The 4,402-nt window shown below is 36.1% G+C and overlaps 1 pseudogene; it reads right to left on the reverse strand.

Annotated features, from left to right (window-relative positions):
- Positions 1-989: 989 nt before the first annotated feature.
- LOC132271785 (pentatricopeptide repeat-containing protein At5g12100, mitochondrial-like) lies at positions 990-3,474 on the reverse strand (annotated as a pseudogene).
- Positions 3,475-4,402: the final 928 nt, after the last annotated feature.

Genomic DNA, 4,402 nt, shown 5'->3' on the forward strand with positions numbered 1-4,402 from the left:
TGTTTTTTTGCAATAATTGAATTGATTTGATTTTTTCGTCACAGAGTTTTCAACATCAACATTACGTAGTGTTTGTTTTTTTTCAAATAATTGCCTTGATTTGATTTTTTCGTCAACATCAACATTATGTGTTGTTTGTTTTTTTTTCCAAATAATTGCCTTGATTTGATTTTTTCGTCACAGAAGTTTTCAACATCAACATTATGTGTTGTTTGTTTTTTTCAAATAATTGCCTTGATTTGATTTTTTCAACATCAACATTATGTGTTGTTTGTTTTTTTTTTTGCAATAATTGCCTGTGTGGTTGCTTGGCGTCCTTTAATGAATCGTACTATTAAAAGAAGAATGCTCCGGTGTCCTATTGGGTCCAATTATTCTATTACAAAATTCCTGTCAGAGCTAAGAAAAAGATTTGTGCCCATATCAACAATTCCGAAGCCAAGACCACACAACAAGCGTTCCAATATATAATCAATAAAATTCTGAATTTGATTATTACGGGGGCTAGACTATGACCAGAAGATAGAACTTCTGTACATCTTGAATCTGTATAGAGCCTAGGTGCATCGATCGTTCCTACTTTCCTCAAAGTCCGTGCATGGCTGGGTTCATTGAATGGAAAACCAAACATGTCCCTTTCATGCGTGGCTGGATTCATTGAATGGAAAACCAAACATGTCCCTTTCAGCTAACATTTAGTCACCCTTCTCAGATAGTTAAGGGGATTGTTTGGCCAAAAAAAAAATAATAATAAATAAATTTAGTACAAAACGGAAATAGAAAAGAGGAATTTAATACAGTTCACTCCATTTATAATTTGAAAATTTTGTATTATTATTCAATGATGTTTCCTCAAATTATTTTCTTGCTCCATCACTAATTATCCAAACTCATTAATAATAAATAATAAAAAGTCGTGAAAATTAGCCTGACCTTGTCACTCCTAATTTGAATTACACCTTTAGAGCTAAAATTGAGCAACAACAATGGAGAGGACGAAAGTGATTTTATTTTTCCTTAGACTGAGTACACTTGACATACATTTTAATTAATTTGACATGATTAATTTTAGAAGCAACCAAGTATACAAAGCATCAATAACAGAGTAATTAAGTACACACTACTACCTTGACATCTATCTCATCAGTATTGGTTATGCTCATAACAGCATGGGATGAAGTTGATAACCCTATTGTGTTGTTATAATGTAAGGAGATCTCTTGGACATAGTATTTGACTCCATACAAGTCCACAGTTGTGCGATTGTTCTCACAAACCACAGTTGGTGGTGACCGTCACCCGCAGATACGAGGATTGCCTTTCAAGTGAAAAGGGCAGCTGATTTTACCAATGCCTTAGCAACAAAGGAAGCACGGTTTTTTTCCTATTTTTCGGACAACATAAGCTTCAGGAAAAAGAGCAACTACAAGAGCCATAAGCCCAACTATACCATGGCTCTTGTAATTGTTCTCTTCCTGAAGCTTATGTTGCCCGAGTAATAGTAAGAAAACGGTGCTCCCTTTCTTGCGGAGACATTGGTAAAATCAGCTACCCTTTTCACTTGAAAGGCCATCCTCCTAGCTGCAGTGACGGTCACCACCAACTGGCTTGTGACAACAATCGCACCACTCTGGACTTGTATTAGTTCAGCTTCAAGAAGCCTACCATCTTTGCATAAACAATTTATAAGCTAGCCATAGCTTACAACATTGGGCTTCAATCCATTACTTCCCATTTCTTCAAGAATCTGGAAACACCTCTCGAACTGACGGCTCCGTCCATATCCATCAATTAAGGTGTTATACGTCTGTGCATTTGGGGGAGCTCCTTTCTCTGCCATCTTCTTTAACCATTCCTCAGCTTCAGCCATTTTTTACCCAATTCACAGAACTTGATGATCAGTGTATTAAATGTAATGTAGTTAGGCTTCAATCCATGAATTTCCATTTGCTCAATGGTTGAAAGGGCTTTTCCCATATCACCAGCATGGCAATACCCATTCACAATTGTGTTATATATCACCTCTGTTGGAGCAAAACCACCTTCTATCAAAAATTTCAAAACCTCCTGAGCCCTATCCATCTTTCCTTCCTTGCACAATCCATTCAACAAAATACTACAAGTGTAGCCATTTATCCCAATCCCTTTCTTCACTGCTTCCTCATATAAAGCCAACGAAGCATCAGCATTACCACACCTCGAATGCCCATCAAAAAGTATACCATAAGTGAAACCATCAGGAACTAACTCATAAGCTTCCATCTCCTCCAACACCCTCCTCGCCTCCTCCAGCCTCCTCGCCCGACAAAGCCCACTTCATCCGTTCCCGAACGTTAAACGCCTCCTCCAAATTCCCAACCTTGCAGTACCCATCAATAAGTGTATTAGATGTAACACGATTCACAACCACCCTTTTCTCAATCATTTCATCAAACAGCTTCTGTGCATCCTGTATTCTCTTCTCCTTACAAAACCCACCAATCAAAACATTATATATAAACCCATTGGGACTCATTCCACGCTTTTTCATAGAATTCATCACATCCACAGCCCTTTTCAAGTCACCCAACTTCACCCGCAGACTGCACAGCCTTACCATAAGTAAATTTATTGACCCGAATGCCCGAATCGACTGCTTCAGAGAATAGATCAAGGGTCTTACTATACTGACCTGAAGAGATCAAAGATTCAAGTAAGATATTAAACGACAACAAAGAAGGAAAGGTCCCATCTTTCTTGACTAACATGTACAGCTCTATGGATTCATTGACAAGCTTTGATTCAGCACAGACTGATAAGAGGAAGTTTGAGAAGGTGTGTCTGAAGGAAGGCGAAGAGAGAGAAAAGGTCAGAGGGGGACGAGAATGGAAACTTAGAGATGATCGGAGACTTCATCAGCCTTTTGGCGGTCTCGTTGCTACCCTGTTGGAGGAGGATTCGAAGATTTCGAGCTTGTTCATGGCGGTCTTTGTCTCGAGGACTGGTGAGTTTGTCGGCGTCTGGTTCGACGTGGTCGAGGTTGGATGGTACAGAGTCGGAACAGAAGCATTTGCAGAGCGGTACATAGGGGGTATTCGTGGGGAACTTCTGAAGAAGGCGGAGACGTCTCGCCATTTCCGTTCTTCGACTGAAGTTTGATTTTGATTTTAAAGCCTAGTTGTGAATATGTGGTTTGGCCCAGTGAGGGTAAATTCTTGCTTGTGGGTATTTGTATATGGCTGAGACAGAGAAAGGATGAGATCAAAGACTGGTTGCGAGTTGGATTAATATGAAGACAAAGAAGATGAAGATAAAGAAGATGGAATATTATTATATTCTATCATTGTGTGGCTGTAATAACATCAGACAGATGAGGGATGACTTAAAATTCATAATGGGCTAGTCAAGAGAAGTGAGAAGAAAGAGAATGAAAAAGATTGAGGGCTTCGTCAGTTGGCAGCTAGCAGCTATAGGAAAGTCGCAAGAGATGAACAAACCGCAATACATTGCATTATTTTCTTTTTTCTTTTAATTTTTCTCTTGTTTGACAAAAATAAAAATAAATAAATAAATAAAGTTTGACATTGTAAATCAGGATGTATTATTCATCTTTTCTTTCACGTTTTACTAAACACTCTCTTTTATTCTAGGGTCACTTTTTGGTTTTTATTGAAAAACCAAATTTGTAAGGAAAGACTTCTCACTGTGTAAAAGTTATTTATGAATGGTGGAGCAAAATTCATGAAAAGGAGGCTTATTTATATATTAAATTGAGAATTTGGCCCTGCGACTCAAAAATATAAAAATAAGGTTTGACTTTTCTTAAGTGTAAATAATTTTTTGAAAGAAAATATGTTATATCAATTAAAAAAAAAAAGAAATTTATTTATAAAAATAATACTTCTTTTCATAGTAGAGGAAAAGGAGTTTTATCAATTTTCAATATCAATTATTAGTTAGCTAGGAATTAATATAGATTAAATTAAATTCTATTAGTGGGGACCTAAAATAATTGGTATACAATATTTTTCTCCAAACCTATGTGTCGATATCCTCTCTTTTCATAATACTCATAGGGCCATACTATATAAAAATGGAATAACTAATTTCGAATCAGTTTATTACAAGTAAAATTAAGTTAAATCAATTTTTGCTAATTTTTCTTTTTTTCTTTTATAATATTATGATTTATGAAAGACTAGTGTTACATTAATATTTTGTCAAAGTCTTACAAGTTACTGCTAGATTTTGCAATGGCATATAACCTTATAATTGAAAACATCTATTTTAAAAGAGAGATGAACATTTAATAACTTTAAAATTAGATCAGATATAGGCCCAATGAGATACAACATGGGCTACCAGTTTTAGATGTAATAAATGAACAATCTAAGAGGACAAATAGAATTATGAACCCAAGAGG

The sequence above is a fragment of the Cornus florida genome, unplaced genomic scaffold (genome assembly GCF_030987335.1).
Source record: "Cornus florida cultivar Cherokee Brave unplaced genomic scaffold, ASM3098733v1 CherokeeBrave_3.0.0_Hap2_Chr08, whole genome shotgun sequence".
Lineage (NCBI taxonomy): Eukaryota > Viridiplantae > Streptophyta > Magnoliopsida > Cornales > Cornaceae > Cornus > Cornus florida.